At 46.1% G+C, this 22,834-nt stretch overlaps 1 long non-coding RNA gene across 17 annotated transcripts in view; it reads right to left on the bottom strand.

Moving 5' to 3' along the window:
• Nucleotides 1–22,834, bottom strand: part of LOC110296206 (uncharacterized) — a 142,413-nt gene that overhangs the window by 74,680 nt on the left and 44,899 nt on the right. For 16 of the 17 annotated variants that reach the window (XR_015047676.1, XR_015047675.1, XR_015047681.1 and 13 more), the window contains one exon: nt 16,328–16,490. This is a non-coding gene — a long non-coding RNA (uncharacterized LOC110296206). The remainder of the gene's footprint in view (nt 1–16,327; nt 16,491–22,834) is intronic. The other variant, XR_015047686.1, reaches the window with a different exon arrangement.

Below are 22,834 nucleotides of genomic sequence, written 5' to 3'. Positions count from 1 at the left end.
AGGTGTTTAGATGGAAGAAGGGCTGCTTTGGAGCACAGCTCTGCAGGGATTCCCTCCAGGTAAAGTGAACAGTTATGGGTCACCCAAGGTAGAGCAGGTACCAGAGTGAGAACCCAGCATCCGGTTGCAGAGTGCTCACCAGCTCTAGGTCAGAAGTGCCCCTGAGCCATGGATGATGTCCAGGGCTCACTTAGATCAAACTAAAAATGCCTTGTGGACACCTAGACTCCCTGATATTCCTCATAAACAACACACTAGTAGAGCAAGATGGATCCCTTTCGCTTCTGCGTATGTGGCCTGCCAATGGTCCCTTAAATGTGTCAGTGGAGATGAAGATGGACAAAATCAGTACGACAGAACCGTGCTTGTGACACAAACTCAAACCCCTCCATGCTACCTCCTCAAAAGTCTTTCACTTTGTCTGCTCAGTTTTCACCTCTACACCTAAACTTCCCGAGGACAGAAATTCAGCTGCCCTGTCAGGAAGACAAAGCAAGCCTGTCCTCTTAACCATCCCCATGTAGGAGCTGAATACTAGCAAGGCCGTCTTTGGTCTTTTCTCTTTAGGCACCATCTTGTTGAAGCCACTGTAAGTATTTAGAGCCACTCAACTGAGTCCCAGCTGATTCACAGAACCAATGCTCAAATAAAGTAACTGAAATAGCTATCACACTTTGGGATTCGATGTTGCACAATGTGGATAATTCACATGTTGAGAAAGTATGTGGGTTTACACAGATACAGAAACCTACTTTGAAAGAGTAATCTTTTTCAGTCTACTTGGTTCTGGTCTACAAAAGGTAAGTCATACTTTTTATTAGCCTTACGGATGAGAGACAATCCAACTTTAATTAAAAAAAAAAGAGAGAGATCAGAGCTGAAATATCACTAAGGCCATAAAGCATCCATAAGATGGCAACGGGAATTGTCCTTAAGATCAGGAAGTCAAGGAGCAGCCAAGCCTGGGGAAGTTGCCCTTGGTGACTAGAGAACATCAATGAGACCTTGTTTCTAGAAAGCAGCTCTTCTCACCACAATACCACCAACCCAGAGATCCCATTTCTGTAAAAGATGCTTTGTGGTTGCATGGGCTTTTTCCCAGGGTATCATGTCATGGAACTGGAAGCTTGGTCTCGGTATGGTGTTGCAGGAAGGTGGGGTGGTCCTTCAACAGGTGAAATCTAAAAGAAGGTAAGACTTCTCCCAAAGACCAAGAGGGGCAAAAGAGTACGTCTGGCCCTTCTCTAGACCATTTTCCTAGACAAGAGATCCAAGCCTCTTGCAGGATGTCATCTGCTATTAGACCCTCACCAACAGGGTCACCTCACCTGATGGTCTAAATAGGCATAGTCCCCAAAGACTCGTGTGTTTAAATACTTGGCTCACACAGTGGTCCTGGAGCAGGTGTGGCCTTGTTGGAGGAAGTGTGTAACTGTGAAGTGAGCTGTAAGGGCTCCTATGCACAATCTCCGCCCAGTGTGGAATCCAATCTCCTCCTTGCTGCCTGCAGATCAAGACCTAGAACTCTTAGCTCCTTCTCCAGCACTGTATCTACCTGCATGGAGCCATGTAACCTGCCAGGATGATAATGGACTAAACCTCTGAAACTGTGAGCCACCTCTAATTAAATGTCCTTTTGAAGAGTTGCCTTGGTCATGGTGTCTGTTCACAGCAGTAAAATGCAACACCCAACCTTGGGACTTTCCGTGTCTAAAACTGCATTAAAACATCTCTTTATAAAACACTCTGCTGTGGGTATTTTAAAATACTTAACAAAAGCTGAACTAATACATATGTTTTGTGTACGTATCAATTCCAGCCGCCATAAATACAAATCCTACGAAACGCATCTCCATGAAAAACCTATTGTTGGGGGCTGGAGAGAGAGATGGCTTAGAGGTTGAAAGCACTGACTACTCCGGAGTTCAATTCCCAACAACCACATGGTGGCTCACATCCATCTATAATGAGATATGGTGTCCTCTTCTGACATGCAGATATATATGCAGAACACTATGTATATAATAAATAAATAAATCTTAAAAAACAGACAGACCTATTGTCTAGTGACACTGAGTCCCACATCCTCCCAGCACCCCATCCACAGCACTGTGCACCCTCAGCTTCAGGAGGTTCTTCTCCCAGGAGCAGAGCTAGGCTGTGGGTGTGGTTAAGGACTGAGTGTGAGACCAAGATCAGCTTTCTCAGATGCTCTTTGCATTTTTCAGTGTGAGACCATGGCTCTCTGTAAGTGATTCTCCACTGTGAAGACACACTCCCTCTCTCCCCTCTCCCCTCTCCCTCTCCCTCTCCCTCTCTCTCCCCTCTCCCCTCTCCCTCTCCCTCTCCCTCTCCCTCTCCCTCTCCCTCTCTCTCTCTCTCACACACACACACACACACACACACACACACAATCAAGCAGTGGATCATCCAAGGAAAGGTCCAGAAATGGTCAAGAGGCTCAGAGTCGGAAATCATGATATGCTTTTGTTCTGAGATTGGGTCTGGTATAGCCCAGGCTGAATCTCCAACTCACTATGTGGCTGAGCATGGCCTTTAATTTCTGATCCTCTTGCCTCCACCTCCCAGATGCAGGGGTTACAGGTGTGTGCTAGGGGACGGAGTGTCGATAGGAGGAAGCTGATCATAATGGAGATGGGTTTGAGCGGGAAGCTGGCTTTGGACAGGATGAGAGGCTTGATTATATTACACAGAAAGCCTGGCTCTCTTGTAGAGAGCAGACTAGTGACTTTCAGGAAGACCCACATGCCTAATGACAGAGACAATCTCAAGCATTTCTATCAGATACTTAATAATCTGGAAGCGTTCAATAGCTATTTACTGACTGAGAGTGGATGGGGAGTGGAATTCGGCATAGTCTGTAGAATATTTAAATACAAGTGAGTGGAATCTTCACCTGTACAGTACTTTTCTTAAAATATCTTCGTATTAAATAGAAAAGGCAAAAGCAACAAGAGGCTCTGTTACCTAATACTGCAAAGAGGAGCCTTCCTCATGCCAAACAGCATGGATGGAAATGTAAGCCTGACGTCATAATAAAATATTGAATCTGCATCCAAGAAAAACTGTTTATCTAGCAGATGTGTTAGCAGAGAGAACTAAACAGTTGCGGTGAAGCCTGAAGCAATGAAAACCCGTTCCCTCCCTTCCCTCTTGTCCCTTTGACAAGACAGCTTGTCACTTCCAGACTTTTAACAGCATCAATTCTAGTGACACATTTGCCAAGTGTGTGGGGGTGGGGGTGCAGAGAAGGAACGGGATAAAGAAGGAAAAGCTGGCAAGCAAGAGAGAAGACAGCCAGGTGCCACCTGCTGGCCAAAAAAGAAAGGGACAAATCAAATCAACCCATCAAATGCAGGACAGCAAACCAGAACGGACGCCTGAAGAAGACACAGGCTCACACTCTGCTTCTCTTGCACAGGCCTTCGCTCACAAGTGACGCCACATTCCACTGTATGGACGGCCCACCTCACTACCAACTACAGAGAACCAGCATTTTGCTAGGAATTTCAGTTGTAGTACACCAACCAACACGGCTACATCCCAACAATGTCTTGGCTTATCCAGGAAGACCCACCAGGAGGAGATGTCCTAGTCTACAATCCATTCTAATTATAAGTTGAAAACTTCTAAGAAATTGTTAGCTGGCTGGAGACAGAGACAGGCAGATCTCTGTGAGTCTGAGGTCAGCATGATCTACACAGTGAGTTCTAGGCCAGCCAGAGCTACCTCAGTGAGACCTTGTCTCAAAAAACAGAATTTGTTAGCCTAGGGAAGTGGCTTGTGCCTCTATAATCACAGCACTTGAGGGGCTGAAGCAGTTAAGACTGCCCCAAATTTGAGACCAATCTAGGCAAAAGGTCAACTGGACCCGAACTCTGTCTCTATCTTAACTACTATAAAGAAATGTTAGTCAGGTGTGTAGGACTACAAAACTGAGGTTAGCCTGGGCTATATAGCCAGAATCTGTCTGAACAAAATATCCTTTTCAAGAGCAAGTGATGTATAGCAGATTGTATTCACTCAGAACAGCCAGCAAAACAAAAGGAGAGAATGGCAGACAGACCCTAGCTCCCTTGTACGGAGAAAATGCACATTTGGCATGGTGATGTGGTGAACATCGACACAGGGTTCTCTCCAGAGACTTAATGAGCCAAGCTCACTCACCAATGGACAGCCCACAGTGAAGTACGGAGTAGGGACTGGTCAGAAAGACCTGGTTTGTCTGTGCACAGCCTCCCACTGTAGCCCAGGCTAGCTTGAGTTTGAAAGCCTCCACTTGTGGGGTGCCAGGGTTACAGATGGGACCATGAGTGACAACTACCACCAGCCATCTCTGAAGTCCTCTGTCCTATGTAGCTCTTTTCAGCCTGGTATTTCTATTAGCTTTCCCTTGTTAACAACACAAAGTCACACATGAAACCCAAGTGCAGCAGATGAGAAGTTCCAGACAGAATCTCTAAAGATAAATTCAAATTACTAGCCCTAGCCCATCACACACCAAACAAGTAAACATGGGCTCCTGACCTGGGCTTTCCCCAACCTGGTCCATGTCTTAAGGTTTCTCCATTTCTCATCCAAGTTAAATGGTGGCACTGTCCTGAGCCTGCCTCCTCTGAAGTCTCTTGGGGCAATCTTTGCAAAGACAACACTCATCATGTAGTATGTCCTTAGTGCTGTGTCACTTGCCCCAAACTGCTTCTTGCATTAGAACCTGGTCCTAATTCCAGTTCCTGTTGGTTTCTGGCTACACTCCTAGGTCTTATACTTAAAGGTCAGCTCTGCATACAACATTCCTAACAGCGTTGACAATATGCCTCGACTTTTAAATTAGGAATCCTTGAGGGATGCTGCTCCGATCCAATACAGCCTTCTTGAGACCCTTTTGAAATGCAGGTTCTGCAAGGTGGTATGGATGGCTCTCAGACAGAGGACTGACACCTCCCAACTGCAATGGCCACACTGGGATGCTCTGAAGGTCAACAGATACTTCTTGAATTACCACCTAAGCCGTGTTTCTTTGGAGAGTTGAAGATGCTTGACTGCACTCTACAGATCCAGTGCAGACTGCATACCAACAGGCCTCACTTACAGGCCATCACACTCCAAACAGAAGGGCTCTGAGTGGATCCGGTGCTGTTTCCAGATGAACGGAGAGAGGAGGCAGGGACCAGTCAACCACCATCCTTCCATCTCCTGTCTGCACCTGGGTTCTCTTCCAATGAGCACTGTGAATCTGAGGGGTGGGCATGTTTCCAAGTCCCAGGACTCTGTCCTTTTCAGGAAGAAAGGCCACTGCAGATGCAGGGTCAGCCATGGCTACCTACACTTCATGATTTTGGCAAACCATTTGATCTCTAAAAACCATTAAAAAACTTCAGTTTTGCTTCCAGATTGTGGGAATGGTCAAGGTCCTGCTGCCTTGACCTCCCTACCATAATAGATTGTGCCTGTAACTGTGAGCCAGAATCAACCCGTTCTCTCTTGGAGGAGGAAGGAGAAGAGGAGGGAAAAGATCCCAGTCACCTGGACAAGAGTGCTAAGTGACACTGCTGGATTCCACAGCTGCGGTGCTACACAGGATGGCACAAAGACGTGCCCACGGATGGTTTCTCTGAAGGGAAAGCGGACTGAGCAAAGGTCAGATGGACATCATGTTGGGTTTTTCTAGAACAAGGCACAGCCACTCATGCTGCTGGCACCAGAGGCTCAGCCAAGAGGAGCTCAATGCAGCCAACGAGATCTCTGTGGCCCTCTCTCTGACTTCGGTTGTAGACAGAAAAGGAAAACACTTTTTGTAAAATCCTCACACAACATTAACATTATCACAACAACAACAACAACAACAACAACAAAGACAACTTTTCTGCCTCCAAAGGAGCCTTGAAGATTCAGAGACGCCGTACGCATCACCCCGTGTCACAGTAAATTCCTTATTAGGAGACGGCTCTCAGCCCTACAGAGCTGAGAGGAAGACTGCTCAGTTTTAGAAGTAAGACTTATTTTCATCTGTTATCTGTGTGATTTCATTTATAGTTACTCTCAGAGTCTCACAGACATTGACTGGTCCCATCTAGCTGTCAAATCCTCTCTGTTGTCTTGGTTTTTGAGACAGTATCCCTAGAGAGTCCACAAAGCCTGACTCCCAATCCTCCTGCTGCCCTGGCCTCAGAGTGCTTGGGCTGCAGACATGATCCACCAGGCCTTCCTTCAAGGCTCTTCTTAACTCTGGAGGGGAAGAGCGGCTGCAACAGACAGGAGGCGGCTTGGGAGCCTGTGCCCCAGAACTTGTCACAACCGAGGTTTGTCTTACTTAAGACACACCAGCACAGGGCATTTTCCTTCTCCAGGGCTGGGGGAGATGGGGGTCTGAGGTCGGCTTTGCTGTCTCCTGGTGAACACAGCAACGCCGAAGGCAGATGCATCACTGAAAGCTTTGTTTGTGACACAACAATATATATTGTTCTACATGAACACTTCATTTCATTAAAAAAATGAGGAAAAAAAACTGCCCAAGATGAACACACAAAAATCATGTCAGATGATACTTTAACCATAAATAAGACAGAAAAGGAACCTATTACAAGAACAAAATTATTCAATTTCACATAGCAGTTAATAAGCAAGGGTTTACTAACTTCCCCATGAAAGAAGAAAAACCCAAAGTAAAGCCAACTAATTTACAGCCTTCAGATGTCAGCACTCAAGTTCAGGCTTGCTTGTAACTATGACAACCAGATACTTCCTGTAGCCAAGAAGTACAAGTAGCTACTGCCTGTAAGATACAGGAAGGGCTAAGGTATGTTTGAGCTGGAGTGTCAATCTTCGAAGTCACTCCCACTTCCTGCAAGATCTCTAGTGATGGAAGCCATTTCAAATCATTCTACGCCGCACAAAGAAATTTCTCCCAAAAGTCAGGTGTGATCCCTGCTCTTCCCAAGGATATATCTTGCTTCTTTTATTAGACTCAAAATATGGCAAGAAATCCAACATGAACTTCTGTTCTTATTCTACCCCCATCACAGCCAACACTGCCCATCTCCTACTACTCCGGGACTCCTACAGTAACGGCCACAAGGACTTGCCCAACCTAATGCTGTAAGATTGGGGGCCAGAACCTCTGAGTAGCTGGACTTTTTTTTTATAACTTATTCAACCTTTGAGAAGTTACTGCCTCCACCTGGCAAATGAGGAGATGGGATAAGGTGCTCTCAAAGGGCTTTTCAGGGGTTAAGTTCTGCTTTATGAAATAAGCACCAAGCGCACTGGTCATCTGAGAACATGGATCAGTAAGTAAGAACAAATACTACCGACCCAAAGCCCCACGCTGCCTGGTTCAAGCTTTACATTCTCAGGAAGTCGATCTATTTAATGGTCGAAACCACTGTTAACTGCTTGTCTGAAGACCCCATTAAATAGTTCCTATTAGGGTTTAGATGTCCAATGTCTCCCACAGACTCATGTGTCCCAACTGTGTGGGCAAGTCTGGGGCCATTTGGGACATCCAGGTACTAGCAGGAAGCCTCAGGTTCCCACTGCCAAGTACCTTCCTACAGCTGGTGGGTCCCTCTCCTCAAGCCCCAAGCACAAGTAGGTTGGGGTGTGTTTTTCAGGTTGTTTGATCACAACAGAAAAGAAGAGAGACAAAGGGTGCTAAGGGGCTTTGCCACTGTTTTCAGAGAACATTTTCAGCACAGCCTAGGCTGGCCTTGAGTGTGATAGCCTCAGCCTCACTGTCCCTGTGATGACATCACTGTCCCTGTGATGACATCACTGTCCCTGTGATGACGGTGTCACAGGTTTGTGTCATTCCCTAGGAGGGTTTTTGCTTATTTTAGATTCGACATCTATTAGTTTTAGTGTGTTTCAAAAATCGGATCAAAATCCCATCAGTTTCCCAACTTCACAGACTTTCAAAGTGCTAAGTGTGCACTGGGAACTTACAGGGGAGGTAGTATGACACAGAACTTCAAATGAACATACAGGCTAAGTAAGGAGGCTGGCAAGATAGCTCAGTGGTGAGGGCCCTTGACTACCATGCACCATGCTGCCCTAAGGTCCATCCCTGAAACCCACATGAAGGTGGAAGGAAAAAAGCCACCACATAAAGTCATTCCCTGACCCCACTAACACTTGTGCAAGCATGCACGCATGAACACACACACAGAGGGGATGTAGGGTTGATTTTAAAATACTGAACAGAAAACAAAAGTTCCCAACTCACTGACCATGGTTTCGTCTCCTCCGTACTCTGGTGGCCCTGGCCCGGGGACTGCACTGGGAGATTGCTGTGCTAAGGAAGCAATTATGAGCTCCACTCAAGAGAGAACAAAAACGGATGGATTTGGAAGGGTCACTTGGGCACCACCAGGAACCTTGGCAGCAGATCACGAGCCCCCTCTTCACTTTAGGTTTTGTTGCCAACTACTTGTCTACACGGCCCAGACCCACGGGGCACCTGCTCTCCACTGTCAGCTGCCAGCTGCCCCGCCCCGGCAGGCAGCCATGGCAAGCCTCTTTTCCAGCCCTCTACATTCTGGACAACCTAAGCAGAACTTCTAGCCTCCCGGCATGCCCCTATGTTCTGGAGTCCTTGCCATGAACAGACAACCAAAAGGAAAAAAAAATAAGCTCACAATTTCTTGAAAATCTCTTCTAATACAGACAGAACAAAAGAATTCAGAAAGCCTCTCACTTTAAACTGCTCTTTCCACAGAAATGTCATCATTATCAAACTAAAATAAGTTCTGGAAATGCATGCTGCCGGGTTCTTTGAAATTAAGAGCAAGGTTTTCTGATAAAGATTATTGACTAAAATACAGTTAACTTGTTTTGTCACTTTAAAAAGCCACAGATGAATTTCTCTGAAAAACCCAATGTCTTTAAGAGAAAAAAAAAATCCACAAAACTGGGACTCTGCCAAATGTGAAAGATACAAAACCCTGGGCTGAAAAGGCTGTTGTCAGACAGCAACACACAAGTGAGGGTGGAGCTCGGGGACATAAAGCCCGGGAGGCTGCCACGTGGACTCCCGTGCTGGCTCCACCTGGGAGGGACTGAACATGTTTCCTCATTCTTCAACTTCAGACTCCTAATCTGAGGAGGAGGAGAGCGCCATTTTAAACAAGGTCAAGCAGAGCCTGCCCAGGAAAAGAACCTATGACGATCACAGCTAAGTCTGGCTGTGGCAGCTTTGTCCCCTAGTTTACAGGAACCCAGGACAGCCAGCAGGTTCCCCCGTCTGTGGTTCTAACACTGTGACCTAACCTGAGACAGTGGCACTCACATTCGAGGCAGAACGGAGCCGGGCAAAAGGAAAACACAAAGCAGACTTGTCCCTGACGGCCCCGCTCCGGGGTGGGCTGGGGAGGGTCACATGATTTGTTTCCCTCTTCCCACACACAAAAGATGGGATCCTATCTCAAAATACAAACCAGAACAACACAAAATACAAGAAGGAGAGGAAGGCACGGATGTCCTGAACCAGGGACTGGCCTGAGGGATCACTGATGAGATGTAGCAGCAGTTCTTCTCCACCCACCTGGGGGCCTCACCTTCAGGATGTGAAGGGTCCACACCCTGGTGGCTAGGTACCCCTGCTGCCGTGGCAGTCACGGTGGTGAGATTTACTCTGGCACTGAGGAAGCCTCCCCTTAAAGTTCCACGACAAGCAAGAGTTTCCTTTTAAGTAAGCTAGCCAGTACGCAGTGTCCTTCCTCATATCTAGTGTCTTCCCCATTCTCTTTCCTGAACAGAGTACACACCTATTGACTCAACTTAACAGCAAAGTTAATACTGCAGAATTACAGAAGGCCATTTTTTAAAATGATACTTCAGCCCCGCCCCCACTTGCCCTCCCCAGCCCAGGTGTGGTCTCCTGAGATCTGAGCTATGGGGCTATGGAGGGGTGGGGATGGGCATCGGTGTCTCCACTTCCCACTTCCCTGCCTCTCAGGAGCGCTCCACCGTGGGCGGGCGGGCGGGCGGGCGGTAGGTGCTGGTGCTGAATGGGCTCCGTCACCACTATTCAACCCAGCACCAATTAACACTGCATTCATTTTCTTCAAAGGCAAGCTGAAGCAAGGTGCCCCAGACCTGGGATAAGTTCTTGTCAGCCTTGTCTTTCTGCTCTAATTATTTCCATGGGTTTCAATCAGCATCTCCTGCACTGTCTTCCGCAAGTGCTAAGAATGGCTGCTTGGGAAAAATTTCAATGCTAACAATATTTTTTCCTCATAAATACACTTAAATTATATGAAGAAAGCAGTTCTGCATAGCTCTAACTGCTGCGGTACAGTAATTACTCTGAGATGCAAAGGTGTGCTGGCTCCAGGCCACTGTGCACTGGGAGGGTTCTGGAAGGTTCAAGTGACAGCCATAGGAAGCCCAGGTTTACAGGTTGCATTTAGAAGGCGATGGGGGGAAGGAACATAAGAGAAATTTGTCTCTTCCCCGTTTCCTTCCCCCAATGGAACTACTCTTCACTTTTCTGATCCTTCCAGATCACATATTTCTTAAACACACAGAGGTATAAATATGTTCTGTTTGGTAAGTTTTTGTCAATACACTTTCTAGCTTAAATTCAACAGTCCTCTCTGCAGTTAGTACATTTATTCTTGACCACATATGTCTGACTGCAGGCAGTGTTTTAACTTGAGAATCTACCAGAGCCAGGGCCGGGAATATAGCTCCATTGGCAGAGTGCTTACCTACAGCAAACACAAAGCCCTGGGCTTGATCCTTGAGGTCTTGTAAAAGGCAGAACGTGGTGTCACTTGCCTGCGGTCCCAGGGCTCAGGGAGGGAAGGTAAGAGGATCAGAAGTCCAAGGCTGTCCTCAGCAAAGGAGGAAGTTCAAGGCCATCTTGGGCTATATGAGATGTTGCCTCAACAAAGGAAAAGGAAACATGCAAACTAGCCAACAAACACAACTAAGTACCAATTCTCTCCTAACTCCTCGGGGACTGCCCATTGTGCAGACAGTAGGAAAGCCTGCATTTTAGAAAAAGGGTCCTCACCTCCAGAGGGAGAGACATGGGATGGTACTGCAAGTGTTCCCAGTACCACCTGTTCGTCCCCCTAGCCACTTCACTTCATCCACGGAAATGTCACTGCACTTCATGGAAAGAGTGACTGAGTAATTGTCCAACTGAGCCTCATGCAACCATGGAGACCGCCCAACACAAAAGCCACTGCCGTATGTGGCTAGAGGCACTTGACATCCAGCTAAAAGCATAGCTGAGGAGCCGAACCGTTTTAATATCCTTTCATTTAATATATATATATCAATAGCAACATAAGTACAGCAGGTACTGGCCAGTGAGAAGACAGAGAAAGAGCAACTTGTGCTAGCTACGAGAGAAAAGCAAGGAGAACCATGTGTAACTGGTTGTGTGGTTAGGTTAGTTAGCACGGGCAGCCTGAACACACACGTTCTGAAGTGTTTTTTCTTAGCGTGACAGGGCTGAGTGGACTCCTCCTGCAAACAGTCTACTTAATGCTACACCAAGTACAGAGAGATGGTTCTGGATGCACTCTACGTCTACGTCTGCCAGGGTGCTCCCCTTCATTTCATTTCTGGCAGGATCCTGCATGTGGATCACACTGAGTTAACAGTTTCTCTGTTGGATGAAAAAACAAACTGCAAAACAGTATGTACAATGTTACCCCAACTGTGTGTATGTGTTTATATATGACTGGGATCCGTCCTGATCCCTGCTGTTGACAGAACATTTGCAATGGCAGGGAACACTACACCTGTCCTGTGCATATGGTAGCCACCAGGGGCTGAACACCTCAAACGTGGCTAACATGCCTGATGAGGCTTAAGGTCTAACTGCATTTAATTTAAATCTGTGTGTGCGTTGAGTGTATGTGCGTGCGCCATGGTGTGCATGCATATGGAGGACACTTCGATAGAGAATGTGTCTCTTCCTGTCGATTGTTCCATGGGGCAACCTACTCCACCCTGGCTGGCCCTTGTCTGGACACACCTCCTGTCTCTGCCTCCCATCTCCAAGTCAGGAACTTGGGGATTCCAGATGCTAGCCACTGCATCCAGCTTTTCATGTGGGTTCCGGGGACCAAACTCAGGCAATCACATGTGTGGGGCAAGCACTTTTCCCACTATCTCCTTGGCCCTTGCTGATTTTTAATTAATTTACACAGAAAGCGGTAGCAAATGGCTATCACTTAGATGGCAACAGTCCCAAGAACAAACCCCTATTTATTCCAACAGCTACTGGGAAGAGAGAATGGCCGCAGGTGGATCAGTAAGTTATTATTTAAACTTTATACAGCACAGAATTTTTGGATTTACTTACTAGTTTTGTGCCACCTGTGTGCATTTTGTATTACACCAGATGGGGAGAAGGCTTTGGCTTCAGCTACGATGACAAGCAAAGCATAGCAAAACAAAGCCAAACCACCCCCTAGCCCACAGAGCTCGTTGATTAAAAGGGGGCAGTCATTTTTCCTAGTTTCTTGACTTGACTGGAATTAGGACAGTTAAGGACATTTAGACTCGGTGCCTGGTGAGGTCTCTCCTTCTGGCTTGGTGTATTTTTACACACTGGCATAGTGTGTGTTCTGCTCCACCTACATGACCTCACAAGAACATACTATGCAGAATCCTTAGCGCTAGGCACGATCACATCCAAACCAAGACCATAGGTTTAAGAATCCTTAGCACTAGGCACGATCACATCCAAACCAAGACCATAGGTTTAAGAATCCTTAGCGCTAGGCACGATCACATCCAAACCAAGACCATAGGTTTAAGAATCCTTAGCTCTAGGCACGATCACATCCAAACCAAGACCATAGGTTTAAGAATCCTTAGCTCTAGGCACGATCACATCCAAACCAAGACCATAGGTTTAAGAATCCTTAGCTCTAGGCACGATCACATCCAAACCAAGACCATAGGTTTAAGAATCCTTAGCTCTAGGCACGATCACATCCAAACCAAGACCATAGGTTTAAGGGCGGAGGAGCACCAATACTCATGCCCTAATCAGAAAAGAACATGGAAGTTTCCTTTCCTCTGTGTCATTTATTTTTAAATCTCATCTGCTTGGATCTTGAGGGTCTCTACAAATATAATTGGGGCTTCTGATATCTGGATCTTGAACAGTTGGACAATGGCCTTCCTGCCAGAGCTTAGGATATGTAAATGGTTAGCATTCTTACATCCTCAGTGAGCAGCGCTGCCTTCCTCTAGTCCCAGGTGCTCTTCAGGGGGCTCCAACAAGTCCTGAAGTTTCTCCTGAGACTCACAGTCTCTACACACAGGGTAGCTATAGTGGCCCCACGTGATATCTATTAAAGCTGACACCCTAAATCCAGACTTCCTAGTCCTAAACTGACTACTAACCCACTATTAAACCTGCTTTCTTGGACCTTCTAAAAAACAAAGATGTCGGGCAAGGGCTTATGGGTCTGGGAGTCCCTTTCTAGTCTGAAAACTGTTAGTGAGCCCCACTCCTGTGCATATACCCATGAGCCTCTTTCTGCAGAGTACAGGATTCTCCAACTAACAGGCGCCAGCACTGTATCTAGCTGAGATCATGCAGAGATGTCATTGATGTCCTCCACCTGAGCAACCCTAGTTTTCCAGCAGAAAGAAAAGGACAGAGACACAGCACTGTTTGCTGGGCTGGGCAGCAGCTCAGCGGTAAAATTGTACCTGGCTAAGTAAGGCTCTGCGTTCCTTGCCCAGCACTGCAAAAACAGAACAAAGATCACAATTGTTGTCTTGTACTTTGTTAAAAACAGACATTCCCTACTAGGTCCCAGATGTCTATAAAGCCAGAGGCAGGGGAAGTACAATCTCAAGTTCAAGGCCAGCATGAGCCACGCTCTGAGACCCTGTTTCCCAATGGACTTCTGCACTTGCCTCTTAACAGAAGTAAGTAGGGCAGAGGTGAGACCAATGGAGATGACAGCAGAGAGAAAGAGGAAACCAGAGAGAGCTCAGGAACAGACACCAAGGACGTAAGCGCTTGGGGGACATGGAAAAATGAGTGTGGCAACGGGTTGTAGGGGTGCGGTGAATGCAGGAAGGGACTCGGCTGCCCAGGGAGTGTCATGAAAAGAAAGGAGGGCTGGGCTGCCATAAGCAAGTTAGGGAGGCAGGGACAGGGAGGATTAGCTTAGGTTTAGGGCTAAGGGGAGCAAAAGTAAGGAGGTTGCTATGTATCTCCTGGCAACCATCAAGCAGAACAGACCCCCTCCAAAGAGAGAGGTAAAGAGTAGGGACCAAGCTGGTAGCAGTCATCTGTGTTGACAACCAGCCCAGGGTCACTGTCCACTGTTGGAAATGTTCTGGACCCAGGAGAACAGGTTCCAGTTTAGCCTGCTGCCCTGCCCAGAGTTTAAAGGGTCATACATGGAGGGCTTTGGAAAAGACTGATTTAAATCTTCAGTGTGTTTCTAAGTTGCTGAGGGAGGATGAAGAACACACAGGTCAGATGGATGAAAGGGGACTAGAAAAGTGACTCACTCAGAAGACCTGAGTTCAATTCCTAGCACCCACATCAGGAAGCTCACAACCTCCTGTAACTCCAGCTCAGGAGGCCTGACCCTTCTGGCTTCATAGCCTACCACCACCACCACCACCACATAGTAAAAAGAAAGAGAAGGCACCATTTAAAAGATGGGAGAAGAGCTGGTAGATGAAAAAGATAGCACCAGCATGTGGCAGGGGAGATGGACACAGAGTGTGCTCAGATAGCCCCTGATCTGCTCATCTGGGCCATGGTGCTCAGATAGCTCCTGATTGGTAGTCTATCAGTCTGGACTGATAGACTCCATGTAGGGAGGGGAGTCTGGAATCTGGGATGGTTTGTTGAAATCACTGAAGTAAAGGAAACACAAATCCCAAGAATTAGGGAATTGGATAGGGCAATAAACTTAACTATGGGATAAAGTCCGTCTATCAGAGAGTTAGAGGGGGCAATAAATCCTAGGCAGGGCAGAAACAATGCCGTCATTGGTCATGGACCGGAAAAAGGGAACAGATTACAATTTCAAGGTGTGAGAGGTGTGGGGTGTAGATCTGGGTGATGTGCCCATGACCGGGCTGTGACGCAGAGGTACAACACACCAGTCTGGTGGCTTTGCTACTGCAGGGGCTTCAATCTCACTCTCTAGAAGGTCGGACCTACACAAAAGCAGGCACATCAGCAGAATATTCTCGTAGGCTACTAGAAGCTTTCAAAGAGAAATGTCTGAGGAATATAAAATTCACTTTAAAACCTTTTAGATAGGGTCACAAGTCACCTGTCTCCCATATAACAGGGTATGAATTAATAATTCTATTAATTTTTAAGGGTTATTTTTCTCTTTCTGACAGATTCCTTACTTTTGCTACAGGGAAAATGGTGGGACAGATATCCTAGAGCCTACACTTACCAAAGTCTCCCATGCCACCTACAGTTTCAGCCCTTATACCTGTGCATAACTGAAAAACGCACTGGTCTGAAAAGTGGAGATTTAAGCATCTTTTCTTTGAAGGTGTGGAGATCTGGGCTTTGCCTTTTGTAAGTATCTCCCATCTTCCAGGGCCCATGACTGCTTTAACCCATGGACTCATGAAACGCAGCATTTGCATGAGCAAACTTTACCCCTATTCCTGGGAATAGACTCGCCAGCTTCTGAGGCTTCTGTTAAAAGAGCTGTTTTCTACCTTCTCAATGGCGCCACTGCTTTGGTGGAGCTCTCTCTCATCAGCCCTGTTGCTGCACTGATGCCCTGAACTATCAGGCAAACAAGGTTCATAACCCAGGGCAAACACTTTACCTCTCTGGGTACAGTCCGCTCAAGGAAAGGATGGCGGCATGGCGAGCACCTTGTCAGGCTGTGTAAGCACCCGTGATTGCCTGGAGAGCCTGAATGTTCCTGCTACACACTAAGTACTGTAGACGCCTCTGCAGTTGCTCATTTGCATGCCATATATATATATATATATATATATATATATATATATATATGCTGGGATGTTCAAAACAGGAACCCGAAAGACACCTTAAGCCCTGGTATCCCAATGCCTGGTCCCATGACTGGCTGGTGGAAGCATAAAAATGTGTGTGCAGTGTGTACGTACGTACAAGAATACGTGCGCGTGTGCATGTGTGAAAAGATAAACATCAAAGCATAGCATGTACATCCTAATTTAGTGTGTATCCTCTCATTAGAGGTTTTAAAAATTTATTTTAAAAAATATTTACTTAATGTTAAGTGACTAAGAGCGCACACTGTGGCAGCAGCCTGCCGACCACCTCGCTTCAGGATTCGGAAGTACTTACCTTTTAGCTCTTCATCTTTAATTACTGCTTCGGTGGTTGCCCTGGAAACCTCCTAGCTAAATGGAGAACTGCATGTGAGCTCTTGCATGCCAGCTTGCAGGCTGACTCCCCATCTCTGCCTGAGTCTTCCTGAGTGCCCAGAGTCAGGTATCTGTGCAGCCTGCTGGCACGGGAGAAAAAAGTACGTGAGGAATGACTAACTTTGAATATTTTTACCAAAACTACAAGTTAAGCAAATTAAAATTTAAAAAGTCCCGTTCACATTTAGAGAGGAAAGGGCTACTCTTAAAACTCCTAGTACCAAGACCGGAGAGGTGGCGCAGGGGCTAAGAGCATTTATTGTTCTTGTAGATGTAAATGCAGCTCCAGGGGACCTGCATTCCTCCTCCTGTACTCCATGGGAACCAGGCAAACCTGTGATTCATATACGGAGACAAAGCGTTCACACACAGAAAAAAAGCCTTTAAAAATGTAATCCGTTAACAAGAAATTATGGATTGTTATTTTGTGCCTATTATAACAACCACCAAGATAGTGGTTGTTATAATAATAAATGTTTATAATACAGAGCGTCCTGAGAAGGAAAGCAAGGGAGACCCACAGAAAACATAGGCAGGGGCTGTGTGATGCTCTGGAAACCCACGCTGCCCACCATCTTGCTCACGCTCCCTGCCTTCCCCGAGCTCTGGCTACAAGAGGACCCGGTGGCTCTGCTGAGTAAGGCACTGTGCTGTACTTAGCATGCAAGATTGACCATGGACTACCATATAGTCTAGAGTTGAGGTCTAGGCTAAGGCCACTGTGCAGAAAATGTGTTCTAATCGGCGTATGTGTGGAAACAGGCTATAGACATCTGGCCCACTGGCCTTTGAAGAAAGGGAGAACCATTACACCAACAAACTTGTTAGAGGCACTAAGGGCAGACTCAACAGTATGGCCAGCTGGTTACAAAATTCTTACCGGAATCCTAATGAGTGCCTGAGGAGGTAGGGGTAGAGCAGCCTGTCAACACTGTCTCTGTGTTCCCTGAGCTCATGATGTCAATTCTGACTGTCCTCAAACCTCCAACAATCATTTACCCAAGCCAAATAATTAATAATTTAATTAATTAACAAGTAATTAAAATCGCTGTGCAGCTACCCCAGGGCTGCTCCTGGAGAGGGTAAGAAGGAGCAGGGAAGAGGAAAGGAGGGACTGTTAACTGCAGGCTGGCACCACCTCTCCCTCTCTTCTCTAAGCTGCCCCTGTAATAAGTACTGACTCCATTGCTCCACACTCCATTCCAGACTTACAGCAGCGACCTCCTTCCTCTCCAGGTCCCACCATGGCTCCCTAGTGGCTCTAAGGTAAATGTGTGTCCCTTCAGCCTGGTTTAGCACCTGCTTCAGTAGGCATCACCCCAAGCCCTACAAGAATGAACACTGTGCCACCATGGCCTCCCGACCGTGAGAGCGAGTGTCCCAAGTTTTACCCAACAGAACACTCATAACCCTGGTGAGAGGAGTGACAGCTGCCTCGGGGTGCTGTCCACGGGGTGCTGATCCTAACCCAACTTTCTAACACACTTGAAGGAGATCTGTACGTTTTCTAGGGATAACCTGCCATTCTCTCAGCTGACTTTCAACTATCAAGGTGAAAGATTGATTATTCATTTATTTATTTATTTATTTATTTAGAGACTGGGTCTCACTATGTAGCTCTGGCTGTACTGGAATCCACTCTGTGGACCAGGCTGGCCTCAAACTCAAGAGACCTTCCTGCCTCTGCCTCCCAGTTGCTGGGCTTAAAGGTGTGTCCCACTATGGCTGGCTAAAGTAAAAGATATGTGACCACACATCTTTTCAGCAATGACTGGGTAGACCATTCTTTCTGTTAAGTCCTTTCTAAGAACAGATCTTCTTTTAAAAATGATTATTTACATTATTTTGAATTATGTGTGTGAGAGAGAGAGTATATACATATCACTACAAGTACCCACAGAGGCCACAAGGCTTTTATCTTCTGGATTTAGGATTATGAGCACTGTGAGCCACCTGATGGCTTCAACCTCTAGGAATTCCCTCAGAAAGAACAAGGCTCTGTAAGAGACTAGAGACGAGGCTGGAGAGCAAGGCTGCAAAGGACAGGGTATGGCTTCTCAGCAGTGGACTCCGGCATCCTTCTCAGTTAAGAGGACTTTTCACTCCCTACTCTGTGCAAACATGCTAGCAGAGTACAACAGAGGGTAGGCTCCTGTGTGTTAGGGGATGGTTCCTAGGGACATAAACTAGGATGACTGAGCAAAGTGAAGGGCCACAGTTCTCTCTTCCACAAACTCAAGAAATAGCAAAAGTGTTCCACGTGCTTTTAAACTTTCATGTGGCTAATTTCAGAGTCCTCTATCTTGTAAGACTGTTAGCTAGATTGCAGCTGTCTTACCAATAGATTTTCCTCCAAATGACTCAAACAAACCAAGCCATAGAAACACATCCTAGGCATGAACACAGCTCAGCATTTAGCAGCCCTTGGTCTTACAGAGGATCCTGGTTCAATTCCTAGCACCCACATGGTGGTTCACAACCATCTGTAACTCCAGATACTTGAGACCCTCTGTCTTACCTCCTCAGGCAACAGGTACACATGTGGTGCACATATATACACGCTGAAAAAACACTCTTACTCTCAGAATAGAAAAGCCATGTCCTATCCCCTGGTGGTCTACATCTAATTGAAGAAAGCACAGTGAAGCAAACAAAAGGCAGGCACAAACTGCATTCAAAGTTCTGTTCTTGTATGTTTTTTACCTGCTACCTAAAATTTAAGAAAGTTTTATATATTTGTGGTATAATATACATGTTATGTACAATACAGATCCAAAAGCCTTATATTTAAATGGCCTTTATTTAACCTACTTGATAACAATTTTCTATATTTAACTTTTTGATGTTCAGCCTTTACAGGTCCATACTAAGAATGAGTAATATTAAAACGGCAATAGTACTCAGGGCAGACTTCACTCAGTTAAGAAATAACAAAGGCGGCACTCCCCTGTGTGCTGCACATATGTGATGAGGCCCCTGGCCATCAGCATGGGAATCCCCACATGAACGGAAGGAATCGGTTCACTACTGAGAGTGGAACTGAAAGTCAAGGAAAGGATTTCCCCTGCGCCTGACTGGAAACACGACTCTTGATTTCAGTTGTCCTTCCAAGTGGCCATGAAGTGAGCAGGACACTCCTCAGAAGTGTTTTTAAGCCTTTACCCTCAGTGCAAGATTCTGAAACTGTCTCAAAGTCAAGTGAAAACACGAGGAGACATTAAGTCCCAGAGTCTTGACAAAAGACTTAGCAAGTCCACCCAGACCAGTGTTTATAACTGTAGGTGGCACGGAATGGCTCCAAGCGTTGTCCCACAAATTAAGTCATTTTGGCAGTCACAAAATTCATCACGAATTCTGAGAGGATATCTTATAAACAGATACAAGAACCATTTCATAGATACCACTTCTGGAATATTCTGTTTATATGCTAACGTAGTAACAATTTAATTTTTTCTTAAGTGTAAGTAAGGCCATTTGACTTGACTGAGTAGCAGACTAGTAAGACAAAACTGGAAGAGTCTCTCCCCTTCCTGAAACACAGAGACAAGAGAGCCAACAGAGGGGCCGTGAACTCCTACAGCCGACGTGGGCGGAGGGCAGAGGGGGAGCAGTGAACTGCCCCAATGACAGAGTCTTGGGGAGACTCTTTGGAACATTTCCATACTCAAAAATACTTCCATTAATTATAATCAATGTATTTTTATGTTTACTAGACAGACTTCAGTATGGATAAAATGTTATGATGCTAAACATTATTCCCCGAATTCTAAGAAAAAATTGTGAGGCTTTCTTATGCTAAAAGCATTGGGAGCAGTCTGTGCAGCCATCTGATCGGAGCAGAGCGGCTGCTACAGTTTGCAGATTGTGGAGATTTTAAAGTAAAACTAATAAATCAAAATGCAGGCGGCTGCAAAATTACACTGCTTCCAAACACTCCTGCATTTAGACATGTTTTTACTTATTCTTGCACTTAAGGCTTTAAACATTAAGTCTAGACTATAGATATCTGAAATAAGATACCAAAACCCCTCCCCAAGCTGGCATGATTTCAAACACAGCATGTAAAGTATGTACAGGAAAGACAATTAACAGAACTTTACAGGTGAGATTACTGTCCTTGGTGACTTGCTTCCAAGGGTAGAGGGAGAAAAGAAAACAAGTTTTTACCGAAAACCATCAAACACTGAGCCAGTGACAAATGACATTGATGGTGACAGACAGCATGTACACCATTCATGGGGAGGTGACAAAGAAAGAACCTTCATTCTGTGGTCTTCCCTCCAAGCCCACCACATCCAACACTCAGTAAAACAGGCACAGATAGACAACCTACACACTATCTTCCCCAGTAGACTTCGGGTCCCACCTAGAATGGCCCCATGGGAGCATATATTTGAATACTTGGTCCCAGTTGACAGAAGCAGTTGGAGAAGATTAAGAATGACCTGTTGGAATAGGGTGTTGGAAGAGCCATGTCACTGGGAGTGGGCCTTGAAGGTTCAAGAACCCATGCCAGGTCCTGCTGTCTGTCTGCCTTCTACCATGCCTTCTACCTGTCTGCCATGAGCGCTCAGCCTGCTGGCTGCCATGCTTCCCATGGTGATGGCCATGGACTCGCCCTCTGAAATGTGATGCTACAATTAAATAAATGCTTTCTTCTGTAGGCTGCCCTAGACAAAGAAACAAGACAATCCTCAAAACTGATGCTGTAGTGATAGGGATGTGGCTCAGTTGGTAGAGGACTTGACTGGAATGCATGAAGCCTTGGGCTGGCTACCTAGCACTGCATAAAACCAGCTATTGTGGGGCATGTTGTAAATGTAGCCCCTGGGAAGTGGAGGCAGGAGGATTAGAAGTTCAAGGTCACCCTTGGCTGCATGGAAGTTCCAGGCCAGCCTGGACTATGTGAGACCATGTCTCAACAAAACAAAGCAAAAACAAAATTCAAACACCTATACTCAACTATGTTAAGGCCAAACGCAATTTTTGAGAGGCGTGAGGCTAAGAGTAATATGGCATCCCTGGGTGAAGATTCTGAACAGGAAATGGACACTAGAGAACCACCCATGAGTGTGGATAAAGAGACATGCTTGTTCGGTTATGTTACCGTGTTTGTTCCTTGGGACTGGCTGGAGTATACGTGCAAATTCTCTGCATTACCTTTGCAGAGGTTATTTACAATGAAAGGAACACGGAGGCCGCAGCATCCACGTTCAGCACTCAGGTGACTAGAGTGACATTGCCTGACAAACAGGGACAAGCCTAGGCTAGGGTCCTGATCACTGTGAGTGCTGACCAACCAACGGATGATCTGGGAACTTGTCTGAGATGCCAAGACCACAGATGGTGTGCAAGCAACAAGGAAAAAAGAAAAAAAAAAAAAAACCTCAGAACTGCCTCTCACCCCCATCTGAAGTGAAAAATAGGCAATTTTATGCATGGGGGAAAAAATAAGACCAAGACTAAAGTGATTGGCCAAGAGCCATCGGTGTTCTGTGAAAACATATGACAAACCAGTCCTCATATTTCACTTAGCAAATACTACTGCAAAACCCAAGCAGGTGTGAGAGAGTTAGGCAGTCTCAACAGACCTGTGTCTGACTTCCTTACTGTAAACACAGAAGTCACAGACAAGAGACAATGCAGTCCACGTGAAAAGACTTCCAACACAGCAGTCCATAAATGACGGTGTCTGAAACTGTCTGGCTGGGAAACTCGAGGACCCTAGCTAGCCACCTAAGTCTTTCAGGAACTGCTCAATAGGGAAAAACATTTTGTCTTCGCAGAACAAACACGTGGCATGATCGTGTATGCTGAAATGGGCTTATTTAGTTGCGCTGAATTTCAATTGGAAAAGAAACCTGGGGACTAATCTGCTCTAACCGAAGAGTTTCAAAATGTACGAACCAGATGAATCCACAGCAATCATCAGGCAGAAAATGAAAACACGAATGTCTTCAGGAAATTAACACCGCCAATCAAGACAGTGGGTTTTTTGGGGGGAGGGGGTGGCCAGATCCTCTTGAAGTTCATCTGGCATCAAAGTATAAAGCAGAAATAACCTAGAAGATCCTGAAAAGAAAAACTATGATGGTAATGATGTTCTACTACACACAGACTCAAGCAACCTGACCACAAGGAGAGATCAATGGAATACGTACAGTAAGGTATCTGCAAACCAGGCAAGAAACAACCAGGTCCAATCAGTCTGACAAGCTACGGAATGTCTGCCTGTGTGCGTGCCTGTGTGTGTGTATGTGTGTGTATGTGTGTGTGTGTCGGGGGGTTGGCTGTGTGGGCCCAGCTGATGGCCACATGACAGGGGAAACAAAGCAGGTCACCTTGAAAGCTGGAGCAGCCCCCAGACCTGTCAAGAATATATGAATGTTTACATTGTCATGTTTTTAAAATGCATTGGGATGACAAG

This window comes from Mus caroli, unplaced genomic scaffold, assembly GCF_978045245.1.
Source record: "Mus caroli unplaced genomic scaffold, Mus_caroli_1 scaffold_7, whole genome shotgun sequence".
Lineage (NCBI taxonomy): Eukaryota > Metazoa > Chordata > Mammalia > Rodentia > Muridae > Mus > Mus caroli.
The sequence above is the reverse complement of the archived record's forward strand: the minus strand, read 5'-3'. Positions and strand labels throughout refer to the sequence as shown.